The following is a 12,830-nucleotide window of genomic DNA, read 5'->3' on the forward strand; positions in this document are numbered from 1 at the left end:
TCTGTTCCTTGCACACAGTTAACATAAGCTAACTCGGTGTTTGATTTGCTGCCAGCAAAGTGACAGTGCCAGGGCTTCAATGCTATGAAAAAGAAATAATTAAGTATCATCTTGGTAACTACAGGCTCATTAAACCCCAGATTAGTCCCAAGAAAAAGGCTCAGGCTCCTCCCTTCCCCAAAAGAACTCCTACCATGGATGCTTCCCAGTAGATGCCCCTTTGATCCAGGGTACAGGAGGAGCTGAGCATGGACAGCTGCTCCAGTGAGCTGCAGAGAGAGCACTGCAAATCAGCATAAACACCACACTAAGCACAGCCACACACTGCACCACTAGCATATCTCCTTCCTAATTCCATTTCTCCATCCAGCATGGACAAACACCTGAGCAAAGACCTTTTCCCTGCTGTGGCACATTTGCCCCCAGAGTCCCCGCTCTGACGTTGCATTAGTGTTGCAGGATATTGTGCCTCTGCCTTAAATTAAAACAGTCCCTAGGGATGTATGCTGAGAGTTTGTGAGCTCCACGCTGGTGTCACTTCTAAACTCACTAGCAAGGCAGCATTTTCCCTTTGGGGTATATAAACCCCACAGGCTGGGAGGAGCTGGATGCTCCAACCCCCCTGGGCTCTGAAAGCCCTACAAAGCACCAAGCTGACCAGCAGCTTCAGCACCCAGAGCTTTGCTGTTACGATAGGATCACCAAGGCCTCGACCAGAGTACCTTTAACCAAGATGGAAAATGCTTAGATCTCTAAATCTACTCAATCAAAAGGAGCTTTGCAAATTCTTCCAACTCTATCAGAGCAGCCAGAGCTATGTATTTATAACCCAGGTGTCCATAAGCTACCTGCAAGGAAAGACTCACAGACCTTCTGCCTGCACCTTGAGGGAGCAGCTCAGCCCTCCTAGAGCAGAGATCATCTCTGAAAAAAAAGATGGAGAAGACAGTTTTTGCTTCAGAGGACAAAACTGCAGCAAAGCCTCCTTGAAATGCACCCCTGGCCTTGGGTCCTGCAGCAGACACCAAGAGTCTGCAGAGCCAGCACACAAGCTGGTTGCACCAAAGCACCTGTGGCAGGCTGAGGCAGGCCAGAGTCACTGCCATAACAGATTAACCAATTTTGCTCAGCCTTTCCAAAACATCACCTACAGATATCGTCATAGACCACAGACCCCAGAAACCAGCAAAACCCCAGCATGATCTGCTCCCTTCTTGTAACTGTGACCTCCAGACCGTTCAAGCACTATGAAGAGGATGAGGAGCATCCTGCAGCTATACCACCAGACAGGAACTCAGCTCTGTTTCCTCCAGCAGTTGCTGCTCACAGCCATCCCCCAGATTTCACACCCCAGCTCAGGCAGAACTCACAGTTGACATTCTCAGAGTTGCACCACTTAGAAAAAACAAGCTCGCTCATCCCAGGCACGGCATGTGCCTGCCTTGCATGGAGCTGGCACAGTCCCCCATAGACTTTCTCATGGGACCAGACATCCCAGGACCAGCAGAAACAACCTGAGGCTGCTGCACCAGCACTAACAGTGGCGATGCACTGGAAGAGGCTGCCCAAGAAGGCGGTGAAGTCACCATTCCTGGAGGTGGCAAGAATCATGAAGAACAATCATAGAAGAACAATCAAGAATCGTAAGAAGAACAAGGTTAGGGGGCATGGTGGGGATCGCCTTGGTTGGAGGTCTTTCAAACCTTTGTTTTACTATGACTGCTGCACAAGAGGACCAGGAGCAATCCTTTTACTCTTCTCCTTTCACAGGCTCAAAGGTCTTTGCCTACAAGGAAGACCTTTCAAGAAGACCTTCTACCATGAAGGAGGACAAGGAATGGCTCTACAGAGAGAACAAGGCAGCCACATCCGCTCTGCTGAGGAAGCTGGGTGCAACCAAACACTGGGCTCCATTAAGACCAGCAAGAGCTGCCAGGCACAGTGAGCCCTGAAAGAACAGACAGGAAAGGCTACACAGATGTTTACGGGGCTCTGCAGATGTAGACAACGTAAACCAAAATTTTCAGTGCAAGGCATATACACTAGGTTACCATGACCCAAATATTTTTAAAATTCTCAAACCACAACGGAAAGGTATTTTAAACTAAAGCGATTCCAAGCCCTTCAGTGATTAAATGGACTGCAGCTCCAGCTTGTAGTGGAAAAACCATTTGTTTTTCCACTGTGTGAAAGCCATAACTAGCAATGAATAATAATTGCTGCGCCTAGTGTTATTTATAAGTCATTCTTGGTCACATTTCCGAGCCTAGAAACAGCAGCTTTCCAAACGTGAACTTAAAATCAGTCAATATTTGTAATGTAGACAACACCCATGGGAGGAAGGTGTCTGTGTGCTTACGCGGTAGGAAGCGGAGGTTAGTAAAATCTCTGCAAGCTTTCCAGCTAATAGATCAATTCCTCCAGCCGGCTGATCCTGACAATTGCTCAGTCTCTGACCTTGCAGTTGGAAAGGAGATGGGCTCATGAACTCATTTGCACATGACAATGCTCCGGCAAAGTGAATCATCTGCCTCTGATAGTAATGGAGAGTACTGCTCACTCCAGCCCTCCCAGGCTCCATTCAAATAGCGCAGGGCTGGCCTTTTGTGCTGTAAGTGCAAGAAAGACTCCGCTGAAGATGTGTGCAATTAAACCCACTTTTCTTGTTGCTCTTTTGATTCAGCGGAGCTCAATGAGAGGCACCCTAGGCAGGTGTTGTCACACACAGATAAAATGTGCCTTTTCAGAGCGCTCACAGACAAAAAGAAAGAGGTAAAGGCTGAATCAATTGCAATTTCTCCCTTGCAAAAGAGGCAATCCATGCTTCAAGCAATTCAATGAGGAGAGAGCTCATTCGGATTTACACGTCTGCCCCCTCTCCCCTCCACAAAGCAATTTCTTTTTGTGACAAATGGATGCCACATGCAAAGGTGCTGCCCTGCAGCCGGACCTCTGCGGGGCAGGGAACCTCTGCGGGGTAGGAACGGGGCAGGACATAAATCTGAAGGGCTGGGGCTCTCCTCCCAATCCCTCCACACTGCTTTTCCCTTTCCCGGCCATACCACCCAAGAAAAGCAATGTGGTTTGGCAGAGCTAATGAGGACAGTTAACAAACTGATGCCGTAACAAAGGGATGTGGCTGAGATGGGACAACCATATCCTTCGGGAGCCAATGGAAAGCCACGGGCAGAAGATGAGCTGCCCTACAAGCGCATGGTCAGACATTAGACATCGGCAACCAGAGGTCTGCCAGCAAAGCCATGTGCGTGGGTAGGCTGGGAAGAAGCTGCAGCTTTAACAAGAGGGGATGCGAGTGCAGTTGTTTGTGTTGGAGGTAGCCATAAGCTCCTCTGAGCAGCTGAGTAAGCTGGAGGGACGCTCTCGCTGCCATCTGCTCTGATCCCAGAACACCTCCTGCAAATGAAGAGTCAATCCGCGGGTTTCTATTCCTGTTAACCTCTAATCAGCCGCAAGGACCGGCCTCTGCTCTGTTCTTTATCTGAGCCAGCTAATGCGTGAAGTGCACCGCGCTCCCCATCTGTTCCAGCATTAGTAGAGTTAAAGGACAATGCCGTTTCCCTGTCCCAAGCATTCACTTACACAGATGCCCTTGTATTAACTCAATTTCCCAGTGATTTCCATTATTACCCTTACGAGATTTCTGCTGTTTGTTTATCCAGAAGCCTGACAGAGTTTTTTTTCCTCTCCCTGCCCAACTCCAGGGGTGGGCTCCAGCAGACTGCTTCTGCTCTGCGACATCTCCCCCCAGACACCCCACATTGCTCCCATTCTCTCCCCAGGCCTCAAGCACTCTTTGTTGCCTATTCAGACCCCAAAATCCCCAATGCTGAGGATGCCCCTCCCCACACCACCTTCCACATCCTTCCGCTGCCTACCGGCAAATGGGTTTTTAATCTACCCAGATGCGCAACCCTTGCTCTGAAGTCATATGGTTTGGGGGAAGAAGGGGGGAAAAAAACCAACACAGCAACCCTCATTCTGAAGCTCTGACCGATTTCCTCTGCTAATTTGCAGCCCTGCAAGCTGAATGCCTGTGCTGGCAGCTCAGAGCTAATGCAAACGGAGCCGAATGGCGATTGTGCAGCAGCATAAACAATAGAGAGGGTTTGAAGAGAGGGAGAGTTCACCATGGCTCTGCTGACACGTACTGCCTGCATAATAACTGGTGGCAAAACACTGTCCAGTCTCTGCTCTTTGCTGCTCTTGTGTACCTCATGGCAAGCTTGAATGTAAAGAACTTGCTTAAAACAAAGAGAAGGTTAGAAAGATGAGTGTGTGCACTAAATTAATGGACAGAGATGGTGAATGCAACACCTCCACATCAAGAGAGAAAGGAAACAACTGTGATGATCCCCAAAGTATCCATGTTTCTGCATTCGTTAAGAGCTCTATCTAAAAATAGAGCAACGTGGCTCCTTGTCATAGCCTAGGTGCCTTCTCAAAAAAGTGTGCAATCACAGAATGGGGTGGGTTGGAAGGGAGCTTAAAGCCCCCCTAGCCCCACTCCCTGCCATGGGCTGCTTGCCCTCACCAGATCAGGCTGCCCAGGGCCCCATCCAGCCTGTTCCTGAATGCCTCCAAGAATGGAGCACCCACAGCTTCTCTGGGCAGCCTGATGCAGAATATTTTCAAGCATGAAAGCAAATATCCATGGGGACCAAATTCCTTTTCTGTTGGAGTTTTTGAACCCAGGAGTCCCATCAAACCAGGCTGCCCTTGGAGCCAGCCTAGCCCAGAGCTGTGCGTTGAGGAGACCCACCTGAGATGCCAGTGCCTGCATGCAAGGCTGGATCACAGAATCAGCGACTAGGATGATCGCTGATTACGATTAGAATAATTAGGATCCTCCTAGCTGGGCTCACCCAGATTTCCAACAGCTGAGAATCTCAGAATAGAATCATGGAATCATTAGGATAGGAAAATACCACTGAGACCACCCAGTCCAACCCCAAACCACCACCGAGGACATAAAAGGGTTTTAGTGAGGAAGCGCCTCTTGTCCAGCCATAGAAGCGCCACTGCAATGGAAGCACCAATTTCACTGCACGTAGAAATGCAGAGCAGCGTCGCTGCCTCTACAGTCCTCTTTATGTGGCGATCCCTGCAAGCCCTCAGCCCCACAAACAAAACAAGCCCTGCCACTTTCACAAAGTGTAGGCCCTGCCAGAACCCTTTTGTACTGCCATTGTTTGCACGGAGGCGCCCCGCGAGAGGCGGCTCTGCTCCTTTGTTCCACCCTGCAAACCTGGGCTGTCCGAGATAGCAGGAATTTCCAATCCAGATCCAATTAGCACAGCGCTTTCACTTTATTCTCTATGGTAGAAAACAACTGAACCCGAAGCGGCTGTGCAGCTTGCACCTGCAGTGCGCAGACACAGCGCGTTGTGCTCGAGGTGCCCCAAAGCCAGCCCACTGCAGGTCTGCAGGGGAAAAGCCTCGGGGTCAGCAACTTGGCCTGAATAAAAATTGAGTTATGTCTGCCTAATCCTGTTAAATCGGTCAGAGTCTCCTTGTACCCATTGTTCTGGCTCCTGGTTTAAGCGCTCATCCCTGGGTACCTGCTGGCAGGGGATGAAGTTACTCCAGAGCCACAGGCATCCTTTTCTTTATCTGTTCCCATTGCTGTTCTGCTTTTCTAAGACACAGCCTCACTCCCAGGTTGGCAACTTATCCAAGCTTCAGTTTTCCTGAGATGGGATGGAGGAGAAAGGCAGAGCTCATGATAGCGATGTGAGAAAGGAGACCCACTACCACTGAAACCCTCTAGGAAACAATTCATGGCATATTTTGCAACTGGAGCCACCTCCAGAACGTACAACTAAAGCCACGGCCAAACAGAAAACAAACTCAACTGACCAATACCAAAAATCAAAAGCAAAAGTGAGAGCCTCACGCCTTGCTCTGCTCACAAGTCTCTGTTCCTTCCAGCCAGGCTAGCAGCAGCACCCCTGGCGAAGCACCAGCATCAAACCAGGGCAGCACGGAGCAATGGAGGGAAATGGCACACAGCCCTGATCCTCCCTGAGACATCAGACCTTAAAATAGCAGTTCGATGATTTCTAGGGAAGTTATTAGTTATAATTTTCCTGGCCCTCAAAAGCCTTCTGAGGGAATGAAGCAGCCTAGATTCAGTACAAGAACCTGCTCCAAATTATTCCAAAAAAGAAAGACGCTTTTTCCATTAAAAACAGTTTTATACTGGGAGCATGAAGTCTGACTTTCTAAGTTACTGGCAACGTTGTTAAATGAGCATCACATTTATGAAGTGTTTGTGGTAATGGCCTCAGTAACCATTTACTGAAAAGGTCAACTAACTTCCCTCACAAAACCTTGCTTTCAAGCACAGAAAAGGGTTCTGTGTTCAAACTGCTCTCCAGAAGTGGAAAACCCTTTGCAATGTCACCGTTCCCCCATTCCTGCTCTCCACCACCCATTCCTCAGCCAGGCACAGCCCCTACAGTGCTCCCAAAGATGCACAGTTCCATCCCGACCACTCCCCAACTCTTTCCCCCTCTTTTATCCTTGTTGGACAACAAGGACAGGCAGGTCCTTTGGGAAGGTCACTCTGATGGCCAGACACACCATCCCCAAGGAAGCAGTCATCCCAGCGTGGAAACTCGTGCTCCTCGTATGCACCTGCAGCAGTTGGTTGCCAAGTGCCACAGCCCCAACTCATAACAAGCCTATCCTCTCTCTTTTTTCTTGCTATTGAATTTCATTGAGGAGACCACAGCCAAACATTTTTACATTGCAGAAATATTATTGTTCTTGAATGGCTTAGCTCACTTCAGTAGTTTCACTAAAAGTTAGCGGTTTCCACCTTTTTTCCCCTCTAAACCAATAAAGCTTAAATTTTTGAGCCTGTTAGGGCTGCTCCATATTGGGAAATTAATCAGTCATTGAAGAAGAAATTATTCAGCATTTGCTATTCCAGATCAGCTTCACCTTGTGAACTTTTTATTCCAGAATAATTTTGGAATACTTTGCAAGGGTATTAATTACTCCATGAGGATAGGACTTAACTCCAGGACAGGGAGTTGTTCAGATAACCACAAGTACTCCACAGCAGCTGGGCTGGTCGCTGACACCAACATAAAAGTGATGAACTTCTTCTGGTTATCTGTGTCGTTAGCTTGGGCTGGGAGCTTCTGCAGGAAGACAGACACAATCCCAAGCAGAGCAATTGCAGAAAAGGAGGTGGAGAAATGACAAACATGGCAGCCACAAAGACCAACAGCATCATGGCTTGTGACAGAAAGAGTAGCAGGACAAGGAGTAATGGCTTCAAGTTGTGCCAGGAGATATTAGGAACAATTCCTTCTCCTAAGGAGCGGTGATGCAGCGGCACAGCTGCACAGGGAGGTTGGTGGGTCACCATCCCTGGAGGTGTTCAAAGAACGTGGAGATGTGGCACTGAGGGATGTGGTCAGTGGGCATGGTGGGGTGGGCTGGGCTGGATGATCTTAGAGGCCTTCTGCAACACTGATGATTGTATGAACCAGTTTTTCCAATCTTCTTTTCATCCGAGAGCTGAAAATATAAGGTGTGAGGAGTGGCCTAATGAAAAGGTTGCAGGACATTGCATCATGAGATTAAATATGCACCACATAGCGCTGGGAAAAGCAGAAAATAGCTTCCGCCCTTGGGATCTCTGCAATGAGCCCAACTGGGAAAGGCCAGCATAGCTGCCTGGGGACATCTAGCACTGTATATGCATTCTGTGGCAGATCCCAAACCCAACCAAACCGTCTGCTGGAAGAATTTGCCACCTTGCCCACCAGGACCTTGTTGGATGCCCTCCAGTTCCACCAACCTATAGATTGCACCCAAAGTCACTACAACAACTACAGAATCAACTCCACAGGCTGTACCACAGCAGTTGGATTAGGTGGCATCTACTGGACAAGACAACCCCTCAGTGGCCCCAAGAAAGGTCTGTGTCAAACACTACCTGAAAACCCCAAAGCATAACCAAAGGGCGGCAGCAGAGTGCCCAGGCACTATCTCTAATGGGGATACGGGAACACATAAGAGGGACAAGACCAATCCACAAAAGGATGTGACAAACACATCTTCATATCTCCTTCTTGGCAAGCCCACGCAGCCACATTTGGGGTTGTGCCTGACGAGCACTCAAATTGCCTCATGCTGCACAATGAAAACCCCGTGCAGAGCAGTCATTGCACTTGAAATAAAAGAACATTTTTAAAAAGAAACGCTTTGATGGCATTGTTTTCACACGACCCTGCTGAAAAGTCAGGAAGGCAGCGGGAGGTCTGTGGAGTTAAGACTTCCCTTGCAGCCTCCCTTGCTTGAAAGGAAGGCGGTTGGGAGGCAGATGCCTGACAAGGATGCTCAGCTCCTCCACATCAGCAGTTTGCAACATCTTTAGGACACAGCCCCTCTCAGAAGCAGATTCCTGTGGGGTGACTTTAAAACCCTCAACAGCACGCCTGCTTATCGTGCATCCCCACAGCAGCTGTCCTGGTTACCCACCACATCCCCAGTGCTCCCCAGCTCCACATCAGGAGCTTCAGGGAGCAGCCCAAAATGGAAAAGCTGCCCTAGAGAACCCAAAGCAGAGCATCTCCTATTTTCCAAACTCAAGATGTCTCCAAAGCTTAACAGCCTTTGGAAATCCAAATGGCCACAAACAGCGATAACAAGCGAAAGATGAGCCTACAACTCATGGTTCTGGTTTAAAAACTTAACAGATCTCTTTTTGCTGGAAAGACATTGTTATTCAATACACAGGCTAGACTGCAGGCTCCTTCGTTTGCTTTCGGAGCAGTGCAAACATCTAAAATGACACCGCATAATGACAAGATCTGTCATCAGGACGGCTGGTGCTACAATATACAGAAAGAAGGCGCAGATGCATAAGGAAGGAAAGACCCATTCACTCTCTTTGGAATTGGTTAAAATTAAAACAAAAGGAAACCTACGCTGTGCAGTTAACACTAAGTACACAGAAGCAAAGGGAAAGAGGAAAATTGCAAAGCGAGGCATTTCACTGTGGTTTTCTGTCATTATGTGGCGCGAAGCCCTCTCGGTGTCAGATGGAGAGCCTCCGACTCCCCTAACCACAGACGTATTTTAGTAATTAAGCCCCTCTGTGAAGGAAAAGAGGAAAAAAGGAAGGGGAAATCCTGCAGTATCCCAGCCAGCAACCTGCTGAAACCCAACACCAAAGCCAAGCAGCCTGCCCCACCTCCCACTCACAGCCACTGGGGCTGCCACGCGTGCTGCATGGCTATCAGTGATTTCATTTGCATTTGGGGCTGGAAGCAACCATAAGGCAGTGAGCTCAGCGTAACGGGACAGAAATGAAGGAAAAAGCAAAACCAGATGAGTGGCACGGGAGCCTGCTCCTCTCTTCCCTTTGAACAGGAAAGGCGGTAATTTGAGACAGCGCCGTTTATAGGAGTTTTACCCGCAACCTCAGCAAAGGTTTTCAGGAATTGTCCTATATCAGCACATAATGTGAGCAATACATGGTGCTCGCACAGTAGAGAGGGAAATCTCCCACAGACCCCCGGGGAAGCATCACAGGGATGCAAAAAGGGACAGACTTCAGGGAGAGGTGGGGAGGAATCACTGCAGCTGGGGACACTGGGGACATTTTCAGTAGCATCTCTGGGTCAGTTTTGCAGGAAGGCCTGCAATGGAAAGGGTAGAGGAGCACCAGCCTTGCCTGGGTCCCAACTGCACGTAGGTCTCTGCGGTCTCATCCCGATGCTGCTCCTCAGTTTTCCTGCAGTTGCTTAGCGACAAGGACAGCTCACTGCACTGCCGCGCCAGGCATTAAATACCCTCACACTTCATTTTTGCAGATGAGGAGCAGCCAGGAGATAGAACGAAGAGGCCATTTTCTCCTCTGAGAGGCAGAGATGCCATCTCATCACCTAGCAGAATGACTGCCACAGCACAAAGATGACCGAAACACTTGAGGTGAAAAAAGCCCAACTCGCTCTCTATCAAAGCCAGAGCAATGAAGATGCCACAGGCAAGCCACGGCTCCACACAGCTGCAAACAGAGATGCTCCTGGATCATTGCTGACACCCTATTGTCTTTAAATCTCCAAGTTCCGGAGTTTTGTGACTGGCTGGCACAGGCACTTCAGGGAGCCAGGAGAATAAGCTTGAAATCACAAAGAAAGGTGCAGAAACTAAACTCAATTTCCTTTCCAAAGCTCCTAACCCTTTAAGCGGATCTGATGGCTCTTGACATGGCTTAAGGCTTCCCAGCACCTGAGTTCAGCTGTTCTGTGACTTGCTAGAGAAGCTCACACTGCATTTTGCTACACCTGGAATCTGCCCAGCTCCGGGCAGCCCGCAAACCTGGCATGGCTCCAGCTCCAGCAGTGCTGGAAATGGGCTTCTCGTGTACAGAGAGGGCTGAGACATGCCAGCACCATGCACCTGACAGTGATGCACCACTGGAAGATACTCATCTGGACTTGCCTTGCCCAAGAGCCCTGAACCAGCCCAGCTAAACGCCTCACTGTGCCAACAGCTACGAGCATTCTTGCTCAGAGATCTACTTGCAAGATTTCATACCACGTGCTTGCATGTACAGGGACAGTCCTGTTTTACCAGCTGACATCTGCAGACTCACCTGAACAAAATCTCTGGTGTGCATGGGGCAGTGAGCTTAATTTCCTACTTTTGGAGCTTTTTCATCTCAATGAAAATAAAGAAAGCCAGAGGCTGCAGGGAGCTCCTCCTCCTCCTCACCTGTGCTCATTCAGCCCTTGGGTGTCTCTGGCTTTCCCCCAGCACAGAGGACATCAGGACCAACCAGACTCATCCACTTGCATGGGTGCCCATCCTCCCTGACCTGCACTGTCCTCTCCATCTCCCTCAGGGCCTTATTTATACTCAGTATAAGCAGCACAGAACTGCTGCTGCAAAGCACTGCAAAACTTCCATCTGAGCAAAGCTTCCATCCCACAGCATGCCCAAGACAACAGGCAGATGTCAAATTAAAACGACTCCAGCCCTCTGCAGCCTCTCTCTGAAGAGCAATTGCTATTATTAATTTGCTTCCTCCAGATAAACAAGAAACGTATTAAAATCTGAAATAGATCGGGAGCACAGGGGGCAGCAGAGGGACAGGAGGTTGCCACTTGTCTTTAAAAAATAAATACTTCCATGCTGGATGACACTTCCCACTTGCTGGCTCCCCAGGAGCCAATTTCCGCACCGTGCGTTTCCTCTGCAGGAGACAGAAACGTCACTGCTGCTGAGGCAGCTCGAGGGCTCGTCCGTCTTTGAGGGGAGGATGTACCCGAGCTGGGACCTAGTAGGTGAAATGCATCTAAAAATAGATATTTAGAATATAAAATCAAGTTCATCTTAGCATGGAACACAAGAAGCTCTTCCATTAAAGCTAGAGAGAATCTCATCATGGACAAAGAGACCAACACCTCACCCTCTCCATCCACCCAACAGGAAGGTGATGTACGTGGAGCCACCTCACTGGTGGCATCAATCTCTTCCTGCTTCTCTTCACTGCTTCCTCCATCCTCTGCAGTGAGGAGAAGTGGTTTGAAGCACAATGAGCAGCAGAGTTCCCATTGCCCTGACAATGCACATTTGCAAAGGATCTTACAGCCGTGCTTTCATAGATCCCCCCTTGTTTCTCCAGCCATAAAGAAAGGATTTAAGTGGCTGTTGCTAGCACAATGCAAGTTATCAACCATATCAGTACACAGAGCCAAGGCAGAAGCAAATTACGTTCGCCATACACTCAGCATTTGTGCAGGCAGGGGTGTTTGGGAGATAAGAGGAAAAGGAAACACACAGCAGACAATCAGGACACCTAAAATACAAGCAGTGAGTTCACAGTCACGGCTGCCTTTGGTCAGGGGGGTTTCCTATAGCTTGACCACCTTCTTCAATGAGCAACAACAACTCTGGACAACTGTAACCCTTCTGCTCTTCAGAAACCTCCCTAGGATGCAATAACGCCTTCATTCCGTCTTCTCCTCGATGAAGGTATGAGAATTGCAGCATGCTCATCACCTCCAATCACATAATGCCAAGAGCTCTGGGCCATAAGGAGATTTTGCTAGATTTGAGCAGTGGCATGAAGCATGCTGGGGGCAACACCGTTAGGCTCATTAAACTGAGTAAACCAAACTAAACTCAAAAGAAATTAAAACCAAAGACCATTGCGAGCTGCGAGCTTTACATCCTTTCAAAGGCAGAGGTTGTTGAACTTCCACTTCAGACATGAATTAAACTCACCTTTAAATTTTCAGCAGCCGCTGAGTGGATATTGAAGCCAGCCACCGACACTTTTGCACGTTCACTTTGTCTGATGCCAACAGATCCATCTGCCTCAAATACAGGAGATCTCTTTTTAACACTCAAAAGCTAATGAAAAAAATCCCCTCTGGTGAAAGGACAACACTGGATCAGAGAAGTTTTATTAGCCCTTAACCATGCAAAGTTGGATGGTTGTCCCTTGTTTAATTCTAATACTCTGACTCTGTTAAACATTAACTGTATAAATAATCAAATACTTCACATGACAGAGCCATACTTCCAATCTGGGGCCAATAACCCAGAGGGTAATGAAGGGTGTAGTCTTCTGGGCTCAAGGATTTCCAGCACTCTCCAAACACCAGAACAAAGGCTTTCCCTTCCCCCTCCACAGGCTTCAAAGCAAAAGCTTTGATTCACTCAGCGAGACCACATCAAGCCAGAGCACAGGCATGCGAATCTTATATATCTCATTGCACACCCTCTGCTCCAGAGACACATGTGAAACCAGCAACCATTGTGTGGTCTGAGCTCTGTCA

General features: G+C 48.6%; 1 protein-coding gene across 1 annotated transcript in view; it reads right to left on the reverse strand.

Moving 5' to 3' along the window:
- The window catches only part of ZSWIM5 (zinc finger SWIM-type containing 5), a 37,826-nt gene extending 25,339 nt beyond the window's left edge, over nucleotides 1–12,487 (reverse strand). The window contains exon 1 of the mRNA XM_042819111.1: nucleotides 12,274–12,487. The gene's annotated coding sequence lies outside the window, so the exon portion shown is untranslated. The remainder of the gene's footprint in view (nucleotides 1–12,273) is intronic.
- Nucleotides 12,488–12,830: the final 343 nt, after the last annotated feature.

This window comes from Centrocercus urophasianus, unplaced genomic scaffold (assembly GCF_019232065.1).
Source record: "Centrocercus urophasianus isolate 14NV4802_14NV808 unplaced genomic scaffold, USGS_Curo_1.0 seq_18, whole genome shotgun sequence".
Classification (NCBI taxonomy): Eukaryota; Metazoa; Chordata; class Aves; order Galliformes; family Phasianidae; genus Centrocercus; species Centrocercus urophasianus.